The sequence below is a fragment of the Hibiscus syriacus genome, unplaced genomic scaffold (assembly GCF_006381635.1).
Source record: "Hibiscus syriacus cultivar Baekdansim isolate YM2019G1 unplaced genomic scaffold, ASM638163v2 tig00112488_pilon, whole genome shotgun sequence".
NCBI lineage: Eukaryota > Viridiplantae > Streptophyta > Magnoliopsida > Malvales > Malvaceae > Hibiscus > Hibiscus syriacus.
Genome location: NW_024063342.1, coordinates 1,103,081 through 1,128,775, shown reverse-complemented (window position 1 = coordinate 1,128,775; position 25,695 = coordinate 1,103,081). Strand labels below are relative to the sequence as shown.

Sequence of the window (25,695 nt, the reverse complement as noted above, 5' to 3'; positions counted from 1 at the left end):
TACAACTGTACAAACAAAAGTAGTCCAAGCACAGAATTATTTGTCCAAATTCAGTAAACAACGTTCGGCAGCAAAACAGTTACTCTAATGAATTGCTTACCTTGATGGTTTCAAACTCTAATTGAAAGGTAAAGGGAAAAAGACAACATGACAAATCAGACTTCATTGTTTTCCATAGAGGTCAAGGGGCATTGGCGTAACCGTGTATGACAGATATTTCACTTTCTAGGTATTTCTAGACTTCTCAGTTTCTTTGAACCGGACAGAGTTGATCTATTACGTGCTATAAACTAGCAATCAAATAATTGGCCAACTACGAATAGAACACATCATTATTCAATCGAACACAATGCAACCTCTAAATGCCAATGAAGCTTCTAAACAACTAATGCTAGATACCATACGGCTCTTACATAACTTCAGCTTCAACTTAATTAAAGTAAATTTCATTTAACGAAAGAAAAAAGTAATTTGCATGTTTTGCAATATTGAAGGGCGATTGATGTGATTTCAATTTTCAGCTGAGCTCAGATCAACGACGCTTCTGATCATTACAGCAGTCAGGTAAAATGGTGGTCCGAAATAGATAGTGCAGTTCCAATTCACCAGTCACCGGTTATTGATTGCTTACAGAAATCAATCCGAAAGAAAACCTGGTCCAGATCTTAAAATTCCCATGATCACTATTTTTCAAATAGGATATGTACGGCCAAGAAAATCAATCATAGTTGATCCACGAATACATGTTTTAAGCTATTATATTATCAGTAATAATTCACTTCAGAGAATTTTATTGAATGGAGCTGTTAGGTGAGTAGAACAATGATAGAAACCGTGCCTAATTAGCAAAAATACAGTATATCACTGTTAATATGGAGATCAAAACGCCACAGAAAAACACGAGCAGTTAATCTGAAACATTCGCAAAGATACGGTAAAAAGCTTAAATTATCTTGAAAAAAAGGAATCCACCAACATAAATAAAAAATCAAAATAATATTAACTAACGGGAATCTGTGCATAATTTAGTTGGACATTTCAAATATAAACTTTTCCATAGACCCCATAAGGAACTCTAATTAATTAAAGCAGGTCAATTGAACATTCAAAAAACCGATATTACACATTAGTCTATTTTCAGAAAATGATCCTAAAAATATCTTATAATTCTAACCCCATAATATGTGTATAATTAATATTTATGGCTGAAAGGCTGTGGAAAACATACCTCAAAATCGGCCAACGTTGCTGTGACCTTAAACTCCCAGCAACACCGACAATGTAAGGAGAAAGCAAACTGCAGAGGCTCCCACGATGAACCAGAGCCGACCAACCGCGAACCAAGTCGGCTAAGCCCTACCTCGACGAAAACCCAACCCCACGGTAGCCTTAATCGGCCGAAAAACACCCCAACGACGGTGATTGTGAGCCAAAGCTATTGGTTTCGCACTCCAAAACAGCATCCAACGACAACGAAAACAAGGGTCACAACGTGAGGGGATTTAGGGAATAAGACCGATGAACTTACCCTTAACTATGAATAGTGACGGAGATGGGCTGAGTGCACAACGGTGGGGTTGAAAGAGAGAAAACAGAAGGGTGGGGGCGCAACTCGTGAAAAAGGAAAAAGGGATAGGTTTTGTGATATAAAAGACAATTTATTTTGCGGCATTTTCTAAAAAACGCCACGCTTAATAAAGCATATCACGACGTTTGGAGACAAACGCTGCTAACGTAAACTTTATTGCGGCGTTTGTTACTAAAACGCCACTATGACTGAACCTATTGCGGCGTTTTTAGATACAAACGCCACTATTGATGAAACCTACTGTGGCACTTTTATAAAAATGCCTCTAAATTACCACTATATCGCAGCGTTTATTGGAAAATTCACAACTAAAAAATAACCCTATTGCGGCGTTTGTAGCACAAACGCCACTATATTACTACTCTATCGCTGCGTTTTTTGAAGAAACGCCGCTATTTGATAAACATTAAATTAAATGTATGTACGTACCTATCGCAGCGTTTTTTTGTAAAAACGCCACGATTGATAAAGCCTATCGCGGCGTTTGAAGACAAACGTCGCTAACGTACACTTTATTGTGACGTTTGTTACTAAAATGCCACTATTAATAAACCTATTGCGGCATTTTTTGAAGAAACGCCGCTATTTGATAAACATTAAATTAAATTAAATGTATGTATGTACCTATTGCGGCGTTTTTTTATAAAAACGCCACGATTGATAAAGCCTATCGCAGCGTTTGACAAACGCCGCTAAAGTAAACTTTATTGCGGCGTTTGCTACTAAAATGACACTATTAATGAACTTATTGCGGCGTTTCTAGATACAAACGCCACTATTGATGAAACCTACTGTGCCGTTTGTATAAAAACGCCGCAAAAGGTTATTTATTTATATAAGATTGACAGATTTTAAATATTTCATTTCTTCTCTACTTAAACTAAATTTACTACCATGTACTTTTATGTAATTAACAACAACCATACATTTTAATTAAGACAGAAGTTATGCATAAAAGCACTTAACAACAAAATACATTATAATTTATAATCATTAAAGTTATGCATAAATAGTCTTCACCATATTGTTCACTACAATTTAGTCTTCATTGCTTCTTCGTGGGGAAAGGACATAGGAAAGTTTTTTCCTTGTTTAACGACGCATCGTTAAGTTTTTCCTATGTGTAAACTCTATATGGAGAAACTCTTCATCCATTTCACCAAATAAATCTCCTACCTCCGGTTCACCAAGAAGACTCCTTGCGCGCTTCAGTGCTTCACTTGAAACAGATAACGACCCTCCACCTACAGTATGAAACTTGATTGGAGGTGGCTTGGGAACTGAATCAAACATTAAAATAAATTTAAATAGATGATATAAACGTTTACTTGGAGTAAAAGTAGAGGCAACATCGTGTTCATTGAGGATCGATATTGCTTTTGCAATTGAAGATTCTTTTAACACCACAGAGTTACCAAATTTGGTTCTAAACATCGGGTATTTATCCATTCCTCTATCATCGTTCTCAATAAGCTTCGAAGATCCTACATACGTACGATTTATGAAATTTGAGCGACCGTACAAAAAGGGAAATATATCGGCAGAAAGATTCATAGATTATTACCTTCAAGTAGGAGATCGGCCATGGAAGGGTATGGAGCAATAGGAATTCCTTTCGAGTCATCATCGAATTTCGACAGCGAGACCAGACCGATAGCCTCCCAACGATAATTTGATCCATCGTCAGAGCAAATACGCCACGTAGACATTCCTACGATAATTACTCTTACTCAAGGCAACACCTACTCTCTTTTTTTTTCTCAAATATGTAAGCTTTCTGGGTTTTTCCAATTTTCAGAAAACCAACAAAAACAAAAATGAAAAAGATCATTAGTGATAACAGGGATCAAACCGTGAAATTGTGTTATAGTTCGTCGGTGAGAGGGCCGATTTGGTTGTCGGGACAGACAAAAGATGACGTCGCTTGGAATCGTGCGAGGGTCGTTGTTGTTCCCGAGAAGAAACTGTGAGGGAAGAAGAGTTGAAATGATTTTAGGGTTCAGGTAGGAGAAAAGGGAGGACAATATATTAAACATTTTGCGGCGTTTATACAAAAAACGCCCCTATTAATCAACACTATTGTGGCATTTGTCAAAAAATGATGCTAAAGTATTATTTATTGCGGCGTTTTAGATATAAACACCGCTAATTTATCACTATATTGCGGCGTTTGTGGTATAAACGCAACTAATTTACAAATCTATTACGGCGTTTGTGGTATAAACGCCGCTAAATTAACACTCAATTGCGGCGTTTTCATTATAAATGCCGCTATTTATTAACACTTTTGTGGCGTTTATTTAAAAACGACGCAAACCTAATCTTAATTGCGGCGTTTGTTGTAAAAACGCCACTATATACCACCCTTTGGCGGCATTTTTGGTAAAACGCCGCAATATTTCCACTCTATGGCAGCGTTTGTACAAAAAACGCCGCTAAAGTCTAAGTTTGTGGCGTTTGAATTAAAAACACTGCTATATGTTTAACTTTTGTGGCGTTTACTCTCCAAACGCCGCTATATGTTTAACTTTTGTGGCGTTTACTCTCCAAACGCCGCTAAAAACACCGCTACAGAACACTTTTGCTGTACAAAGACAAAACAGAAAGCTCATTGCTTTTTTTGAAGTGCTGATAGTGTGGAACAAAGAACATGTCAAAAGTGGTCGATTTGTTCATGTTATGGCTGTTGTTTTCTTCCTGGGTTTTCTCAGTTTTAGCTACTGTCTCTTATGATAGCAAAGCTATCATCATTAGTGGCAGCAGAAGGATTCTTCTTTCTGGTTCGATTCATTATCCCAGGAGTACTCCCGAGGTATTATAATATTCTTCTTTATACAGTTTCAAAGTTCAAAGCTCATTTTTGTAAATGAAAAAAATAATAATAAAATTTACCTTTTTTTTTAATGTGCAGATATGGCCTGATCTCATAGAAAAGGCCAAAGGAGGAGGCTTGGATGTTATACAAACTTACGTTTTCTGGGATGGACATGAGCCTTCTCCTGGAAATGTAATGGACGTTGCAATCAAATTTATTTATAAAGTTCATCTTTTTTTTTTTCATTGCCTTTTGTTTCAATTTTGCAGTATTATTTTGAGGATAGATATGACCTGGTTCGATTCATTAAGGTGGTCCAACAAGCTGGCCTTTACGTTCATCTCCGGATTGGTCCTTATATTTGTGCTGAATGGAACTTTGGGTAATGATAATATTAACTTTTTTGTGAATTCATCTTTAAGTTTTATGCAGATTCATTTAATATGATCTGTTCTTCTGGTTCAGGGGGTTTCCTGTTTGGCTCAAATATGTCCCTGGCATTGTTTTCAGGGCTGATAATGAACCTTTCAAGGTTAACAACTTTGATATACACACACACACACACTTTGGTGTATTTGATTTGTTTATTTTAATATATTGAGTGCATTGTATATAGGCTGCAATGCAAGGATTCACAGAGAAGATAGTCAACATGTGAAAGCTGAAAAGCTGTTTGAGACTCAAGGGGGTCCAATAATTATGTCTCATGTTTGGAGAAATCGTATTGGGTTTTCTTCTTTTCCAGTTGTTTTTGCTTCAACATTGATGAATCTTATAATGACAGATTGAGAATGAATTCGGTCCCGTCGAATGGGATATCGGTGATCCGGGCAAAGTTTACACCAAATGGGCTGCACAAATGGCAGTTGGACTCGACACTGGTGTCCCATGGATCATGTGCAAACAAGATGATGCTCCTGACCCTGTGGCATGACCTTGTGACATGACATGATCAAACTATGTTGCTCGAACTCTTTATTTTTCTTGAAGTATCCGTATTGACACTAGAGTCTATTCCGGAATATGATTCCTTTATACTGTGACAGAAAAACACCTGCAACGGATTCTACTGTTAAAATTTTACACCCAATGCGAAATATAAACCAAAGATGTGGACTGAGAACTGGACTGGCTGGTAAGTCATACCGAGAACTGCGAAATGTAAACCGAAGGTATACGGAGTTTGCTGGCGCAGTGCCTATCAGACCAGCAGAAGACATAGCATTTTCAGTTGCAAGGTTCATACAAAATGGTGGTTGTTAATTACATATGGTATCCAATTCTTCCGTCTCTCTTGTGCATTTTATTGCAGTGAACTGAAAGATCAACAGCTTTAATTTTAACCATTTTGAAATCCTTTTGCCCCAGTACCATGGAGGAACGAATTTTGGCCGGACGGTGGGTGGTCCTTTCTTTGCTACTACCTATGATTACGATGCTCCTATCGATGAATACGGTAAGTAAATATGAACTGCAGTCAGACCTAAGACCGAAACGATTTTATTACCTGTTTCACGATGAACAATCTAGGTTCTAAATTTGTTTTTCATCTTATACAAGGACTACCAAGGGAACCAAAATGGGGACATCTGAGAGATTTACATAGAGCCATCAAGTTATGTGAAGCAGCTTTAGTTTCTGCAGATCCTAAAGTGACATCACTCGGATGTAACCAGGAGGTAATTTTTTCCACTATTTCAAAGGAGATTAAGGAAATTCCGGATTAAAATTCGGAGTTCGTTCTTCTCATGATTTTTTTATAATCGTTTCGATTTGCAGGCTCATGTATTCAGTTCAAGATCAGGAAACTGTGCTGCATTCCTTGCAAACTATGATACAAACTACTCTGTGAATGTAACTTTTGGAAGTGCACAATATGAGTCACCACGTTGGTCCATCAGCATCCTTCATGACTGTAAAACTGCTGTTTTCAACACTGCCAGGGTAAAAAAAACACTCTAGTTCACATTTAAAGCTGGTTAATGTAAATATCTAACACCTGTTGTGATTGTTTCACAGCTTGGTGCTCAGAGCTCGGAGAAGCAGATGGTGCCAGTAAATGCCGGATTTTCTTGGAAATCGTACAACGAAGAAAGGCCCCTCTGCTGATGATCCAAATGTAACTGTACATGATGGGCTCTGGGAACAGATCTTTATCACCAGGGATGCTTCTGATTACTTGTGGTACATGACGGAGTGAGTGATCTCGAGTGACGACGATATTTCCGAGTAAAAGACGAGTTGTCTCGGTGATTCTATTCGATTTTCTTAACATGCTCTTGTTCCATCAGTGTAAACATTGATCCTAGTGAAGCGTTTCTGAAGACTGGACAAGATCCTCTTCTCACCATATGGTCAGCTGGTCATGCTTTGCTTGTTTTCATCAATGGTCAACTAGCAGGGACTGCGGGCACTAGAAAATCCAAAGTTAACATTCAGCAACAATGTCAAGCTGATACCCGGGGTTAACAAGATTTCGTTATTAAGCGTTGCAGTCGGACTCCAGGTCCGTTTTTCCACTTCCTCGACAAGGCTTTAGTTTTTCGTTAACTTCAACTATAGTTGGAAAATAGCATATCTAAACGTTGATCATCAAATTTAATATGTTTCAGAATGTCGGAACTCATTTCGAGACATGGAATGTTGGCGTTCTAGGACCTGTTGCATTGAAGGGTCTCAATGAGGGGACAAGGACATATCTAAGCAGAAATGGTCCTACAAGGTTTGTTGAATATTGCTGAAAGATAAAGTGGTTTCATTTCATGTATATTAATACACTATGCTGGCATGATCCTGAGCAGATTGGTCTTAAAGGGGAAGCCTTAAACCTTTACACCATTAGCGGCAGCTCCTCCATCGAATGGGTTGGAGGATCACTGTTGGCGGAGAAACAATCTTTGACCTGGTACAAGGTTAGCAGATTTCCATGTTTTGGTGAAACAGATACCATGTTTGGAAACAAAACCAGATTTAAATTTTTAACATCTGTTTTTCTGCAGACTACTTTCGATGCATCCGAACGCGATGAACCGGTAGGTTGGATATGAGTAGCATGGGAAAAGGGCAAGTATGGATCAATGGCCAGAGTATTGGACGCCACTGGCCTGAATATATAGCCCGTGGGGAATGTGGTGCTTGTGACTATGCCGGAACTTACACCGAAAGTAAATGCTGAACAAACTGCGGAGAGCCTTCTCAAAGATGGTGAGAAACTATTCGGTTTCGGTTATTATTTGTCGGACCAGATTCAAAGATACGTAGTATTAATCGAGTTTTTCACTTGCAGGTACCATGTTCCACGTTCATGGCTGAAGCCGAGTGGAAATTTCCGTCGTGTTCGAAGAATGGGGAGGCGATCCGAACGGGATTGCTCTGGCCAAATGAACAACTACAAGTGTATGTGCCGATATATTCGAAGGGTAGCCGACGATGAAGAAACGAGGAGTGCTAACCTCGGGAAGAATCAGTAGACCGAAAGCACATTTATGGTGTCCTCCGGGGCAGAAAATTTCGAAAATAAACTTCGCTACCTACGGAATGCCGGAGGGAAGTTGCGGGAACTTCCGTGAAGGAAGCTGCATGCCCACAAGTCCTATGATGCCTTCCAAAAGGTATTGCAAAACCTGTGAAACATGTTCTTAGGATTCAACAATTAAGACATTTCACATTATGCAAGTATCATAACGAAGGATCTTCATCTTTTTAATTCCCCAATATTTATCTCGAAAGCACAATAATTTTTTGTTTTAATCTTAAAATTTTATCCCGAAAATATAATAACTGTCGGTTTTAAAAGTTTGGACCAAAATATCTTTCAACGGTATCCTTGCAAACAAACAAAATTTATCAGAACTTTAAGTTGAGTACGTAGTTGTAGGGGTAAACAAAACTCGACTAGAATAAAAAATCAAATTTTTTTTTATCAATTTTGAGTTATTTGAGTTAATTTGAATTATAAATTCAATTTTTGAGTTCGTTTCAAGTTGAAATTTTGAATTTTGAGTTATTCGAAAAACAAAAAATTTGACCTAATACTTTGATAATTTTACGATTTAGTCCATGATTTCATTATTTCTTCAATTCCTCCTTCATTTTAAGTCCATTTTTTCCAAATTTGAACCACATGCTCCTAAACAATAGTAGAATACATGTGTACCTTCAATTCCTCTTTTCGATAACATTTGTTTTTTATTTTTCAATTTAGTTTTTCAATTTTTCATAATCTCCTTATTTCTTCAATTCATCATTTATTTTAAGTCCCCCTTTTTTTTACCAAATTTGAACCACATGCTCCTAAACCATAGTAAAATACATATGTACTTTCAATTCCTCTTTTTGATAACAAAATTTTTTATTTTTCAATTTAGTCCTTCAATTTTTCATAATCTCCTTATTCCTTCAATTTGTGATTTATTTTAAGTCATTTTTTACCAAATTTTAACCACATGCTCATATACCACAATAGAATAAACATGAAACTTTAATTGTTATTTTTTAACTAAAGATATATTGTCCTTTTATTTAGTCCCTAAACTTTACATTTTACTCAATTTGGTCTTTTGACTACAGTTGTTTGCAAATTCTTTCTTCTCATCAATTCCTTGACTCATTTATACTCTCATCAATATTTCACCCTCAAAATACTTTGTTTAAAATATAATATTATGAATATATTTCATAATTTTAGATTGTATTTGATATATTAAATAACATTATAATAAAAAAGAATAATATATATATATTATGGATAGATAAAGTCAAAAAAATCGGAACAAATCATTGTCATAATACTATAAATAATTATAATAAAATTATTACAAAAACTTGAATAACTCGACTCGAAAAAAATTTCAAGTTAAGTTCGAGTTGTAAAATATGACTTGTCAACTCTAATAACTCGAATTTTTTTGACTCCTCGATTTTTTTTGACGATCCGACTCTTTTAGGTCTTACTGTTAAAAAAAGTTAACTGAAACGCGACACGTTCATTTAAAAAAATATTTTACTTTTTTTAAAAAAAATTAAAAATATAAACATGACACATGTCATTTGATGAGGTTTTTTTAACGGTAGGCACCTAAAAGTGTAATGGAGAAAACATTAGACACCTATTTATAACGAAAAAAAAATTTAATCACTAAAATTAATTTAAGATATAATATAGATACCTAAAAGTATAATAAGCGTTGGAAGTATCATCCTCTCGTTAATAGTAGAAGTGTAGATATATAAGGTTTTTTTGGCCCAATACCCCAGGTGGTTAAATTATTTAGGGTATTGGACCTACCCAAAAATTATTTTGGGAAATATGGTATTCTGTATAGTGAACACTGACGTGGCCTCGACATGACGAGTTTCCTCATATATTAGTTTTTAATGGTCCACAGATTATGGTCCATACGTGGGTTATTATTTTATTTGGATTTTAATAACTCGTCACGTCGAGGTGATGAGTCTAATAAAAAAATATTTTTAAAAAAATTAATATATATATATATATATATTTAAAAAAAAATAGGGGAACATTCCTTCAAATTCAAAATTTACTAGTCATTGGTCAACCGGCAGTCAGGCAGCAACGAGCAACAACGGTTACTAGGAGAGAAATTTCCCCTAAAGGACTTCAAAGGCTGATCCAACTTAATGGGATGATGAAATCACGCATAAGCTAAAACACCAAAATAGGAAGAAACTTTTCATTCACTTTTTCCACACCATTTTTCCTTTATCTTCTTCTACCTTTGTTTTTCTTCTTCTCTTCTTTGTCAACAAGAAATTTAAAGGTGAGAACTTTGTTGGGTTACACTCCTAGTATGAAATTAAGAAGGTAAGATAGATAATCATCTCCTCTAGAGCTTCAAAATGAGCTCTTAACCTTGAGGTTTAGCTATGGTGGCCAAGGTTGGGTTTAAGGAGGTTTTTGAGTTTTAAAGCTTAGGAAGAACTCTATAACGTTTCTAAATCTTAGAAATCTTACTTCTAACGTTCAAAGCCTTTTAGAGAGTTAATAACTCCCTTACATTTTCTTGTACTAATGAGAGAAGTGGATGAAAGCTCTAAAGGCCTAGGCAAAGGAAATAAGACTCTAGGTTGAGCTTGAGGTTGTTTTTGCAACTCTTAGGTGAAATGTAACATATTATTAACCTTTATGTATTGCTTATAATTCAAAATATAGAGCTTTGGTGCATGTTGTGTGTTTGAATTTTTGTATGCACCTGGCTGGGGGATTTAAGCATGAAAAACTGGATTTGTTGTTGTTAAAGCTTAAAGTTACGACCTTTCATGTCTCTTGCATACTAAATAAGCCTTAAACACTAAATGGGGATGTTTGGGGGTACCTTAGGAGTGATTTGAGAGTGCTTTTACAAGTGAAAATAGAGGTTCTAGGTCGAGGGTATTGGTATTGTAAGAACAATATCGATATTGTTGTTCGTGGAAGGCTGAAAATTTGAATAAGTGTGAGAGGGTATCGATACTCACCAAGAAGTATCAATATTGTTCATACGGTATCGATACTTGGGGTTCCAAATTGATTCTAGTATGTTATTTTGATACCGATACTCCAGTGAGAATCGATACCAATAGGGTAGTATCTATACTCCTAGTAGGGGTATCGATACTGGGATATTTTCCAAAACATCGAATGTAATTATGGTATCAACAATTGATGGATTATCGATACAGAAGAGGGTGAGTATTGATACTCTAAGTGAGTATCGATACCCACGTGAAACTTTGGACAATTTTGGCAGGGGATTCGAGAGAGAGTTTGAGGGGCTCTTTAAAGGGCTATACTCTTCCATAAGAATGCAAGTGAAACCCGAATAATTGTGTGATAACATAAGGTCTTAATGAGGTAAGATTCCATAAGACTTATGCCTTTGTTTGATGCTTGAGAAACGACGAGGACACCCAAGTTACTTAATAATGCTAGATGAATAAGTAAGGATTATTCGGATATATCCAATATAGTACTTAGACACTTAAAATACTAGTTGGATATTGTGTTGATGCTATATGAATAGGACATGTCTCGACTACTATAGAAGAGTAGACTAGTCGGGCAAGTACCAATACTTCGTGACCCAGACTTGACCCAAGTTTTAAGGAGACATTGATGCTATGTAATCCAAGTATTCCTTAAGTATTGTTGTAAGTAAAGAGGGGTGTGAGTTTCGTGATGCTAAGTGACCCCGAACTACACCATGATACTTACTGTTTACTTGAGTGTTGGATTCGTTATTCATTATATTGTATCATGCTTATATGTTGTATGCATGTAGTATAGCCCATTTATTAATATGGCACTGAGCTTGTGAGCTCAGCGTATGGAATGTGTTTTCGTGCATAGGTCCTTAGATGTCGGATCGAGGAGTACGTCGCCGATTTTAGAGCAAGCCAGAATTGATCATTTTTAAAGTACGTCTCGAGTATTTTAGTGAGCATGTACTATCGTAGACCCTTATTTGTATTTGAGTCATAAAATCTGTATTCTGATTTCTAATATATTTAGAAACTTATGTCGGGAACTCTTTAATATTTTAAATACTTATGTTTTGTATTTACATGGTATTTGGATTTTATGGATTTTATTTGATGAAACATTTTCAAAAAAATGTTAACCACTTATGTAGTTTCGTGTGACATCATAATTCAATGATCTTCAAGTCGAATTGGGTTAGGATATTACATTTAGTGATATCAGAGCATTAAGTTTAGTCATTTTTAGGACTCGCATGTTAAAGTCGTTAAGTTTCCGTGAAATACATGCCTATAGAGTGTTAAGCATACTTAAACTTTCTGGAAATGGAGATGTTGACTCTTTACTCTTCTTGAAAATCGTAGGTTATGGCTGACGATCCCACCCATAGCAGGAAGGTCGTGAGGAGATTCATGCCTCATTAGTTGGGGACACTGGGGATGAGTTTGTTTCCAACTCTGTGGACATGGGTGTTTCGGAGGAGGCAAACATTGATGAGGTGACATTCTTTCATAACCTCACGTAGGCGCTAAGGCACATAGTTAGGGTTATCTCTAGAGCACCCGCAACACCTGCACTACCCACTTCACCTTTGGTAGCCCCTCAGGAGTCCCCTGTCTAGAGACTCCACCGTTACAAAACCACTAACTTCTTCAGATCATATGAGGATAATCCTATAGCTGTCGATCAGTGGCTCCATGAGACCCTTCGCACCCTGCGATAGCTTCATCTTACCGCTGAGGGTAACCTTGAGTGCATAACCGCCCTACTGAAGGGTGATGCAATTGACTGGTGGGAGATAGTAGAGTTGGCACTAGAGCTCAAACGTTCGACGTGAGAGTTTTTTCTGTCTGAGTTTAAAGGAAAATACATAGGTGAGACCCCACGCCAATGATTTGAAAGATAAGTTTGCACATTTGACTCATGGAGATCGCTCGGTCTACGAGTATGAGAGTGAGTTCTTGAGTCGCTATGCACCCTAGTTGATTTCTACCGATGAGAACCGTTGTAAGAGGTTCAGAGAGAGACTCTATATTGACATTCTCACCCATCTGGAAATTGTCCCACCTAGAGTCTTTGTCAAGCTAAACTTCTAGGCTAAGGCGATTGAGAGGATCATAAGAAGGAATACCAGTATGATGAGTGATTCTACAGGGTAGAGTCACCGAGCACCTGACACTGTTGGACCATTTCAGACATCGACCAAGAGGGCTAGAGACTCCCGGGGATCATGGAGACCTTTCTTATTTCAGTCTTAGAGGTCGTTACAGGGGTTGAGCCACGGAGAGGGATCCGAAGGCCGCAGAAAACATCTGACTTCAACATTCGTGGTGAGTATCGATGAATCTAATTAGACTATGTAGATCACTACTTGTAGATATTGTGGCAAGAGGCACTCAGGGGAGTGCCATGGGATTTTTTGAGCTTGTTATAGATGTGATTCCCTCGAGCACATTGTCAGAGATTGTCCTGAGGCAGGGAGTACCATACTTCCTACTCAGAGATCGACTCAGTCTGTGCAGAGGGGTCGAGGATCTTATCAGAGAGGAGGTAGTACCGCTTCTGGGCAGCAGAGTAAGGGTACCACCAGATCAGTAGTTGGGCCTGAGGCTAGAGTTGCTTCTCGCCAATACGCTATCAGAGCTCATGAGGATTACAAGCCTACCGACATCATCTTAGGATATTTATAGTTTTTTGGCATGTTAGTCACTGTATTGATAGATCTCAAATCAACTCATTCTTAAATCTGTTATGACCTTATCCAAGAGAGGGATATCCCAGTTGAGGATTTAGAGGTTAAAGTCCGTGTGTCAAGCCCTTTAGGTTTAGATGTGATGGTGGATAAAGTCCACTGTATATGTTCCGTAGAGATTCAAGATTAGACATTTCTCACTGACTTGATAGAATTGTTATTCCAAGAGTTTGATATAATCCTTAGGATGGATTGGCTAATCGAGCATGAATCAAGTTTGAGGTGTAGAGTGAGGCAGCTCAAACTGCGTAAATCGGATGGTACCAAAGTTTCGATGGCTAGCAAGGATCTTAGTTGTGCCTCGAGAGTCGTTATGGTCTTGGAGGTTCATAAGTTGATTGGTACAAGTTATGAGGTAGTCTTAGCTCACGTCATCGTCAGTCGAATTCCTAGTCTTGATCTAAAAGAGATTCATGCGTGAGAGACTTTCTGGATGTCTTCCCAAAAGAGTTATTGAGTTTACCACCCAACAGAGAACTAGAGTTTGGCATTGAGGTTATGCCAGGTTCAGCTCTAGCGCCCATTGCTCCCTATCGCATGGCACCGATGGAGTTGAAGGAACTGAAGGCCCAAATTCAGGAGCTTTTGGAGCGAGGATTCATCCACCCTAGTGTATCATTGTGGGGAGTACCGATGTTGTTTGTAAATAAGAAAGATGGCTTAATGAGGTTCTTTATTGACTATCGCCAATTAAATAAACTAATCGTGAAGAATCGATATCCACTTCCAAGGATCAACGATTTATTTGACCAGTTCAGGGGAGCTAAAGTGTTTTCCAAGATCGATTTGAGGTCGGGGAGTTATTAGTTAAAAGTTAAAGAGGCCGACATAGCAAAAAATGCGTTTCAAACTTAGTATGATCATTACGAGTTTTTAGTGATGCCTTTCGGTCTCACTAACGCGCCAGCAGTGTTTATGAATTTGATGAATAGAATCTTCCATTAGTACTTGGACCAATTCGTAGTGTTGTTTATCGATAACATCTTGGTGCACTTGTATTCCCAAAAAGAGAACGACTATCACATTCGCATCGTTTTACATATTTTGAAAGAGCCTCAGTTGTATACCAAGTTTAATAAGTGTGAGTTTTAGCTAGCAGAGATTCCCTTATTGAGTCACATGGTTGTCGTTGAAGGTATCTATATAAACCCACAAAATATCAAAGTTGTAGTCGAGTGGGAACCACCAAAGAATATAACCGAGGTGCGTAGTTTTCTGGGACTTACTGGTTATTCCCAGCATTTTGTAAAGAGGTTTTCTATGATTGACGCACCGATGAAAAAACTGCTGCAAAAAGGAGTTCCATTTGTTTGGGACAACAATCGTCAGCAGAGTTTTGAAAGACTAAAAGAGATCTTGACCCAAGCATCGATATTGACGCAACCAGAACTGGGAAAGTATTATACAGTGTTTAGCGACGCCTCATTAAATGATTTAGGTTGTGTATTAATACAAGAGGGCTAAGTGGTTGCGTATACATCCCGACAGCTCAAACCACATGAATGCAACTCCCTACTCACAATTTGGAGTTAACTGTTGTGGTCTTTGTCTTGAAGATTTGAAGGCACTATATTTTAGGGGAGAAGTGTTATATCTTCACCGACCATAAGAGGCTGAAATACTTACTTTCGTAAAAGGAGTTGAACGTAAGACAACGACGTTGGATAGAGTTGATCAAGGATTATTACTACGTGGTCGACTATTATCCGGGTAAAGCAAACGTAATAGTTGATGTTTTGAGTAGAAAGACAATATCAGATCTTCGAGCTATACTTTCATGTCTAGGGTTGATTGCTGATAGAGGACTACTAACAGAGTTATGAGTAGAGCCTGAGTTAGTTAAAGAAGTCAAGTAACTTCAGAGGACTAACACCCTTCTGATAAACAAGGTTAAGCAGACTCGTTGGGGTGAAGCGTTGGGTTTTGAATTGAATGATAGTGATGTGTTATATTATCAGGGACGGTTATGTGCTTCGTCAGTCAGTGAGTTACGAGCTAAAATTCTTGGTGAGGTGCACTATAGTCGGTTTTCATTTCACCTGGGAGGAAACAAAATGTACCAAGATCTTTGTCAGTTATAATGGTGGCTGGGCATGAAAAAGGAAATATCTGAGTTTGTATCCAGATGTTTGGCATGCCAACAAGTGAAGGCGGAATATCAGGTTCCTTCAGGGTTACTCCAATCCATTAAGATTCCATAGTGGAAATGGGATAGGGTGCCCATGGACTTCGTGACAGGGTTGCCTATAATGCAAATGAGACACGACTCTATTTGGGTAGTGGTCGACCGATTTACCAAGTATGCTCACTTCCTATATATTCATGTAGACTTCACCCTAGAGAGGTTGGCTAGGTTATACATCCAAGAGATAGTGAGATTGAATGGGGTCCCAACATCGATTTTCTCCGATTGAGATTCGTGCTTTACTTCGAGGTTTTGGAGGGTGCTTCATAAGGTTTTGGGAACCCGATTGCATTTTAGCACTGTTTTCCACCCATATACCGATGGTCAGTCGGAGTGTGTGATCCAAATCTTAGAGGATATGTTTCAATGTTGTGTGATTAACCTCGAGGACAATTGGGAGGATCATCTTCTATTAGTTGGGTTTTCCTACAACAATAGCTAATAGTCAAGCATCCAAATGGCTCCGTATGAGGCCTTGTATGGGATAAGTTTAGAATGCCCTTGTGTTGGACAGAAATTAGTGATAGAAAGCTAGTTGGGCCTGATTTGATCTATGATGTGAAAGAGAATGTTCAACTGATTCAAGAATGACTGAGAGAGTCCTTCCACCGACAAAGATCATATGCAGATTTGAAGTGAAATGAAATAGAATTTGAGGTCAGTGACAATATTTTAAGGTGTCACCTTGGAAATGAGTGTTACAGTTTGATCGAAAAGAGAAATTGGCTCAGCGTTTCATTGTGTCGTATGAGATTCTTCATAGGGTCACACCTGTAGCATATTGTTTGGCTTTATCATCAGAGATGGAGCAAATCCATAACATTTTTCATATGTCGATGCTTAGGAGGTATCGTTCAAACTCGTCCCATGTGATTCCCTTAGAAAAAAATCAAGGTAAGCCAAGACATGACCTGTGAAGAGGAACCAATAAGGATATTGGATTGAGAGGTCAAGGAGCTGAGAAGAAAGAAAATTCCCTTAGTCAAGGTTTTGTATATGTATCATGGGGTCGAATAAGCAATGTGGGAGACCGAAGAGAACATGCAGCTCTAGTTTTTGCATATGTCCCACAAAGGTAAATTTCGAGGATGAAATTTCTTTTACGGATAAGAGAGTTGTAAAGCCTCAATTCTTGGGTTAATAGTTTTGTGTGAAACCCAAATGGATTTAAATGGGTTAAGGAAATTATTTGAAAGTTTTGGGTTAACGTCTAGTTATTTTGGTTTGGGCTTGAACCCAACAAGGCTTAAAAAGGGCATTTTCAAGTATACAACAAATGAGGGGGTCTAGGAGTGCAATTTCCCCCTAAAGGACTTCAAAGGTTGATCTTCCTTAATTGGATGATGAAATCACACATAAGCTAAAACACAAAAATAGGAAGACACTTTCCATTCTATTTTTCCTCATCATTTTTCCCTTGTCTTCTTCTACCTTTATTCTTCTTCTCTTCTTTTCCAACAAGAAATTTAAAGGTGAGAACTTTGTTGGGTTACACTCCTAGTCCGAAATTAAGAAGGTAAGATTGGCAATCATCTCCTCTAGAGCTTCAAAATGAGCTCTTAACCTTGAGGTTTGGCCATGGTGGCCAAGGTTATGTTTAAGGAGGGTTTTGAGTTCTAAAGCTTAGAAAGAACTCTAGAACGTTTCTAAATCTTAAAAATATTACTTCTAACATTCTAAGACTTTGAGAGAGTTATTAACTCCCTTACATTTGCTTGTTCTAGTGAGAGAAGTGGGTGAAAGCTCTAAGGGCCAAGGCAAAAGAAATGAGACTCTTGGTTGAGCTTGAGGTCATTTTTGAAGCTCTTAGGTAAAAGGTAACATATTCCTAACCTTTCTCTACTGCTTGTAGTTCAAAATATAGAGCTTTGATGCATGTTGTGTTCTTGAATCTTTATATGCGCTTGGGTGTGGGAATTAAGCATGAAAAATAGGATTTATTGTTGTTAAATCTTAAATTGACGACCTTTTATGTTCCTTGCATACTAAATAATCCTTAAACATCTAATAGGGATGTTTGGGTACCTTAGAAGTGATTTGGGAATGCTTTCACGAGTGAAAACATAGGTTCTGGATCAAGGGTTTTGGTACTATAAGAACAGTACTGATATTGTTCTTCGCGAAAGGCTAAAAATTTGAATAAGTGTGAGAGGGTATCAATACTCACCAGGGAGTATCAGTACTGTTTATACGATATCGATACCACAAGGATTAGTATCGATACTCGGGGTTCTAAATCAATTCCAGTATGTTATTTTAGTACCAATACTCCATGGAGTACCGATACCAATAGGGTATTATCAATAATCCAGTAGGGTATAGATATTGGAAATTTTTTAAAACATCGAATGCAATTTTGGTATTGATACCCAAGGAAGTATCGATACCGAAGGGAGTGAGTATCGACAGTCCCAGGTGAGTATTGATACCCACGTGAAACCTTGGACAATTTTGGTGGGGATTCGAAAGAGAGAATTTAGAGGGCTCTTTAAAGGGGTATACTCTTCCATAAGAATACAAGTGAAACCCAAATAATTGTGTGATAACATAAGGTCTTAATGAGGTAAGATTCCATAAGACTTATGCCTTCGTTTGATGCTCGAGAAATGATGAAGACACCCGAGTTATTTAATGACACTAGATTAATGGGAAAGGATTATCTGGATATATCCAATCTAGTTCTTAGGCACTTAAAATGCTATTTGGATGTTGTGCCAATGCTATGAGACACAGACATGTCCCGAGTACTCTAGAAGAGTAGACTAGCCAGGCAAGTGTCGATGCTTTATGACCCAGACTTGACTATGTGTTAAGGAGACACTGATGATATGAGACCCAGGTCTTCCTTAAGTGTTATTGTAAGTAAAGAGGGTTGTGAGTTATGTGATGCTAAGTGACCCCAAACAAAAACATGATACTTACTATTTTCTTGAGTGTTGCATTCTATAACACCCATAACTCGTATACATGAACCAATACAAGTTACAAATGTCACATCAGAAATTCAAAACATTTTTAATAAAAACTGAGTAAAATATTTTTTGTTCCATTCAAACATCTCAAGTTTCATAACTTGAATAATTATTATAAAATAATTGTTCAGAGAAAAATCATAATATTTATTCATAATATTAATTATATTTAATAATAACTATTTTAAGAAATTTCAGACATTTCATTCTCGTATACATTTCAACTAAGACTTTTAGAACATAGTATGACGTCATCATTGTTACCTATAAATATTTCCTTAGTGATTAATGTCAAGCTCAGCTCCTTACTCATTTTCTTTCTTTTTCCTACGCGTGAAAATCATCACACGCTAAGTATAAACTTAGTGAGGCAATCATATAATATTTAAAGTAATGCAACAAATAAATTTAAATGAATAACCATATTCAATGCAATATGATCACTTTACTTGTATATCAACCATGTTACCATATATTAACAAGATATAACCGGATATCAAGTGTCTTACCAATATACTTGCCATTTATCCCATAAGCTCGTAAGCTTATTTGCATGTTTACCATTTATTAACCAATAAACCATAACCAAAAGTATAATTGTATGAGGACCCCGATATTGGAGTCAAATATTGGACCCCGATACTGTAACTCACTGACATGTCAGTCATTTAGAAACAAGCTCGATGATAACTCTTTTCATACATGTTTATAAACTCTTTCCTCGATAATATAAACATTCATCAGACTTAACCTTAAAGTCTTTAGTTTCTCTTTTTCCTGATTGTTCTATCTTTGACAAGCACAAGATTTTCATATTTTCTCTGAAGACCCTTTATTCGATCTAGCAACCTAGGCTTTAAATTTAATTCTGCAATCAAAACACCATCTTTCTTTAGAGATAATCACATATTCAAAACTCTCATAATAGAAATGTCTTTTGGTTTTATCGTATCAGCCACCACATTAGCTTTTCCTATTTGCAGTTGATAAGCACGCCATCATTCTTTAAGGAATTCCATCTGTTTCCTTTCTTTTCACTCCTTTGAGCCAACACATACTTTGACTTTTGAGATCCGTATATATATAGCGTTACTCACCATGTAAATAGTGGTATTATATTAACAAAGTGTGAGTCAGATATTTTCTTTCATGATTATATAGTTTCTTTGAAGCATAAACCAAAACTTTTCATCTTGAACGAACACACATCCCAAACCATTATGAGACGCTTTATTATAATTCACATAATCTTTTCTAGATTATAATTATACTGACCTTAGAGCTTGTGTCAGTATTCATTTTTAACATCTCAAAGTTTTCTTGGCACTTAACCGTCCAAATAAATAACATGTCTTTCCTCAATAAATTGGTCAGAGGAAATATAATCATTGAAAATTTCTTTATGAATCTTTGATAGTAACCAACAAATTCCAAGAAACTTTGAAATTTGAAAACACTCTTTAGAATTTATCATTCGACTATATCTCGTGCTTTCTTGATATTTATTTGTATCCCCTTAGTTGACTCCAAATGATCAAGTAATACAACCTTTGATAACCAACATATACACTTGGTCAATTTAGCATACAAAATTTTTTTCTCCCAAATAGTTGGAAGAGCTATATAAAAACAAACATCGTGTTCTTCCCTGGTCTTACAATAGATCACAATAACATCAATGTACACTACCACCAACTAATCCAAGTATAACTAAAATACTCGGTTTATCCAATCCATAAGTGTAGCATGAACATTCGTTAAACGAAACGACATTATCGCAAGCTCATAGTGTTCATATCAAATTCTGAAAATTGTCTTAGGAAGATCTTCTTCCTTATCTTTAACTAATAATATCCCGATAGGATATCTGACTTGGGAGACACCAATGCACTTTTTTAACTAATCAAAAGATTATCAATCCTAAGAAGATAATACTTATTCTTCTTTGTTACCTTATTTAACGAACGATAATCCATACATAATTTCATAAACTCGTCTTTCTTGTTCACAATAACACTAGTGCGTCCTAGATGACACGCTTAGTCTTGTAATTTCAGTCGAAGCAATTCGATACGGCTATAGAAATAAACATAATACCGAGAAGCATCTCTATTTTACTTTCTACATCTCAATCTAGAGGTAATCCAGGTAACTTTTGCAGATAAACATTTGGATACCCTCGAATAGTTAGAATATCTTCCAACTTAACTATGAAAGTTTGAGTTTCCACCTCATCCACTAAGAAGGCTTAACAACCTTATAGCAATAACTCATAATAGTTACTGCCAAAATCCCAGTAGGGAACATGTTTACTCTCTTTCCCTACCAATAATATCTCAAAACTTTTCAATTTTTTTAAAAGCAATTGCTTTAAGCAACAATTCATCATGACATGGTAGGGAAATCATCTATTTATAAAATTACTTTCGAAAGGTAAATCTATCAAGTCAATTATAAATCAACACGTTGAATCCTTACTAGGAAATTATTGTCTACAAATACGATTCACCTTTATAAGTAAGGAGTGGCATCAATTGAACTTTATAATCACATAATCAGTAACAATGACATCCTAGTGACATGTATACATTTTTTTAATACAAAACAAGCTTGGTTTAGTCCTAGAATCGGCTAAACCTGTAAATCTCATACCAATAAATGTAACACCCATAACTCGTATACGTAAACCAATACAAGTTACAAATGTCACATCAGAAATTAAAAACATTTTTAATAAAAACAAAGTAATTTTTTTGTTTAATTAAAACATCTCAAGTTTCATAACTTGAACAATTATTATAAAATAGTTATTCAGAGAAAAATCATAATATTTATTCATACTATTAATTATATTTGATAATAACTATTTTAAGAAATTTCAGACATTTCATTCTCGTATACATGTCAACTAAGACTTTTAGAACACAGTAGGATGTCATCATTGTTACATGTAAATATTTCCTTGTGATTGATGTCAAGCTCAACGCGTGAAATCATCACACGCTAAATATACACTTAGTGAGGCAATCATATAATATTTAAAGCAACGCAACAAATAAATTTAAATGAATAACCATATTCAATGCAATATGATCACTTTACCTGTATACCAACCATGTTACCATATATTAACATGATATAACTGGATATCGAGTTTCTTACCAATATACTTGTCATTTATCCCAAAAGCTCGTAAGCTTATTTGCATGTTTACCATTTATTAACTAATAAACCATAGCACAAAGTATAACTGTATGAGGACCCAGTGTAGGAGTCAAATATTGCATCATAGTGCTGAGATCGAGCCTTGCTCACCTAATAATGCACCATAGTGCTAAGGTCATGTTTTACCCACCTTGTACACCGTAGTATTTTGTACCGTGTGTCTTCGCTAGACACTTTGAGGCTTGTACTATGTGCCTTCTCTAGACACTCTAGTGCTACCTAATATGCAGTTGCTAGACTCTATGGCATGCCATTAATAGCACTGACCATCAATAACATACTTGGGCATATAGTCTATTTTTATTTGATCCATCCATGGAAAAGTATATTAATACCTTTTAACATTGGGCAGTTCATACCCGAAATATCATTCATGATAAATATCATATATGTTCATGATAACATCATATGTAACGATCAGTAATCAATGCATTTTATATTCAACCTTTTACATATTTAGAATATGTCAAATATATGATAAATGATATAAATATCACGCTAATATAAACAATGTAGACTTATCGCAAGTCCTACCCAATGATGTATAAAACATCCATGTATAATGTTATGTTTGCATTTCACTCACTGTTACATTTTATAAAAGTCAAAATATAAGCCTCACTAAGCTTTAACTTGATCTTTTGCTTCTAATTTGATTAAAACCAAAATTTCTCGTAATTTCATATCCTGACAGTTTGCACAACCTTTAAAGAAACATTATTATGTGTTAATATAAAGCTTTACAAATTATTCCGTTTATACCAATGGAAACTAGACTCAAATGAGAATTTATCCATATAAAGCACTCCTTCTAGTTCAATTTTTACAATTTATGGTAAAATTTCATAGTTGGCCGACAAAATCTGTTTTGAGAGGAATCTGTTGCCCCATTTTCTGAGGTTAAAATTTCATCTTTTTGTATACACCTCGAAATTAGTTTGTTCTAAACAAAACTAGACTGATATACTAATACAACGGTATAAAAATAATTCTCCAATAATTTCTGTAGAATTTATGACAATTTTCTAAACTTACTGTCCAGAACATAAATTCTAAGCAGATTTCACCAATTTGCAATTTCAACCTGTTCATTTATTTTATTATCTCACCAAATGCACATATATGCATGCACAAATAACATGGAATTAAATCTTCAAATCCAATGATCCATATTATTTTCTATCATTTTAAAATGTGGAAATTATATTTCTAAGCTTAATTTATCATCCTTCAAATTTTTCCAAAATTCCTATTCGATCTGATTTACCGAATTTTTACCGGACTTTATCACTTTATAGCTTTTAATATCAAATCCGTAAAAAAAATTGATTCCCACATAAACATCATTCTTATTTTACCGGACTTTATCACTTTATAGCTTTTAATATCAAATCCGTAAAAAAAATTGATTCCCACATAAACATCATTCTTAGGGGTAAATTATTCATTTACAGGATCAGATTACATAAATTTTTAAAATTATACTTTAGTCCTTAAACTTTTCCAAAGTTTATACTTTGGCCATTTAACTTTCAAAATTTACAATTTGGTCACTAAACAAATCTATTTATGGAATAAAAATTCTTTTCAAGAAAATTAACACTTAGGTCCTTAAATTTTTCCTAATTTTCTACTTTGACCATCAAACTTTCAAAATTTACATTTTGGTCACTAACTAAAATTTTGGGGTATTACACATTCGCTCTTGACTATATTGTATCATGTTTATATGTTGGATGCATGTAGTATATCCTGGTTATTTATGTAACATTGAGCTTGTGAGCTCAACGTATGGAATATGTTTTCGTTTTTTGGTTTTTAGGTGCCAGATCGAGGAGTACGTCGCCGATTTAAGAGCTTTCCATACTTGATCACTTTCAAAGTATGTCTCGAATATTTTAGTGGGCATGTACTGTCGTATACCCTTATTTGTATTTGAGTCGTAAACTATGTATTCTGATTTTTAAAATATTTTGGAGACTTATGTCGAGAGCTCCCCCGTATTTCAAATACTTATGTTTTGTATTTACATGGTATTCGAATTTTACGGATATTATTTGATGAAATGTTTAAAAAAAGGGTTAGATACTTATGTGGTTCCGTGTGACAAGATAATTCAATGATCTACAGGTCGAATAGTATTAGCGTGTAACACAAACTGTTGCATCACTCTGTCTGCGTCGTGCCACTCAACAATCGCATAATGCAACAACGACGTCACGACACACCATAAGTGGGACCCCTAAAAAATCCCCTCGACAATACATGTATCATCTCCTCTTTGATGTACGGAAGCCAAGAGAACTGTAAATATTAAACATCAAAGTTACTTTATATAAAGTTAAAAAGATTCAAAGAAAATAATAAAAACTTCGTATGTCATACCACAAATCGATCGACGATGGCGATTCTCATCCGTATGTCTCGTGTAATGGCACCTGACAACTTCGTCTCGGAGATTTTATGATGTCATCTAAAATATTTAAAAATAAAAAATTATAAAAAATAATTAAATTTACGAAATTAAAAAAAATTAATAAACAAAGTTAAACAATTACCTTGCAGCCAGCGGAAACTCGACTGAGGCTGTTGTAACTAGCGTAAAAAATAGGAAGCGATACCAAGCCCAGGATCATAGCAACATCAGACAACCTGCTACATCGGCTTTTCGACCTGGTTGGGCAAGTGCGGCCTTGCAAAGCTCCCGGTAAACAAATACCAAAATCGTCGAGCCCCAACTGGTATTAAAGCACACAACGAAGTCTTCCAAATATCGTAGATATTGCGTGTGCGCCTAATTATTGTATTTGTCCAGTAATAATTTCCCTCCGATCACTTGGAGAAGAAATGCTCGGGGGCGAAAAGAACCTCTGCCTCGATAGACTCGTCTGTGACTTGGAATTCGAACTCTAATCATGTTATCGGATGGTGGCCATTTCCCCAAAACTTAATAAATCAACGTCGTGAGGTTGTACATGTTCTGCGCAACCACGAGGGCTCCACTCACTGAAACACTGAGTTGGTAAGCGACGTCTTCCAGAGTAATCATCACTTCACCACTCGGGAAGTGGAACATGTGCGTCTCGGTCCGCCAACGTTCGATCAGAGCCACGACCAACATCGGACACACCTTGAAGCCACATAAAAACAAGGTCAAAAATATATAGGATTGATGTAGATACATCATCATCCGCTGAGCGGCTTTCTAGTTATCATCCCCCGAATATGAATACCCCATTCATCGTTGTGCGGCACAAGTTGAATCAACGAAACATGGAAGTTATCCAGTCATAACATATATTCTCGAGTTGCCATTTTTTGAGATTTTGACAGAACGAACGAGTTTTTGTATTTTTTTAGATTCAATGTTTGGTGAAAAACCAAAACCCTAAACCCCTATTTATAACCTTACCTCCAACAACTATAAACGACTAAAAATTTGAAATATCCGGATGAACTCGTCACCTCGATGTGACGAACTCCATGTGACTGTTGCTAGTCATTGACTAATAGCTAGTAGTTTTGAATTTGAAGGAATCACATTGGCGTGACGAGTTTTTTTTTTAATTATATGTATATTTTAATTTTTTTAAAATATTATTTTTTATTAGATTGATCACCTCGACGTGACAAGTCATTATAACTCAAATAAAATAATGGCTCATTTAGAGCCCATA

The 25,695-nt window shown here is 36.2% G+C and overlaps 1 pseudogene; it reads left to right on the top strand.

Moving 5' to 3' along the window:
* The first annotated feature begins 4,219 nt into the window (after nucleotides 1-4,219).
* On the top strand, nucleotides 4,220-7,611 carry LOC120180074 (annotated as a pseudogene).
* The last annotated feature ends 18,084 nt before the right edge of the window (nucleotides 7,612-25,695 follow it).